Source organism: Bison bison, unplaced genomic scaffold (assembly GCF_000754665.1).
Source record: "Bison bison bison isolate TAMUID 2011002044 unplaced genomic scaffold, Bison_UMD1.0 scf7180017864490, whole genome shotgun sequence".
Classification (NCBI taxonomy): Eukaryota; Metazoa; Chordata; class Mammalia; order Artiodactyla; family Bovidae; genus Bison; species Bison bison.
Genome location: NW_011495049.1, coordinates 10,767,356 through 10,767,759, shown reverse-complemented (window position 1 = coordinate 10,767,759; position 404 = coordinate 10,767,356).

The window sequence follows — 404 nt, the reverse complement described above, 5'->3', positions numbered from 1 at the left end:
ATTTTTGCTGACTGTATAGAGCTTCTCCGTCTTTAGCTGCAAAGAATATAATCAATCTGGTTTCGGTGTTGACCATCTGGTGATGTCCATGTATAGAGTCTTCTCCTGTGTTGTTGGAAGAGGGTGTTTGTTATTACCAGTGAATTTTCTTGGCAAAACTCTATTAGTCTTTGCCCTCCTTCATTCTGTATTCCAAAGCCAAATTTGCCTGTTACTCCAGGTGTTTCTTGACTTCCTACTTTTGCATTCCAGTCCCCTATAATGAAAAGGACATCTTTTTGGGGCGTTACTTCTAAAAGGTCTTGTAGGTCTTCATAGAACCGTTCAACTTCAGCTTCTTCAGCGTTACTGCTTGGGGCATAGACTTGGATTACTGTGATATTGAATGGTTTGCCTTGGAAATG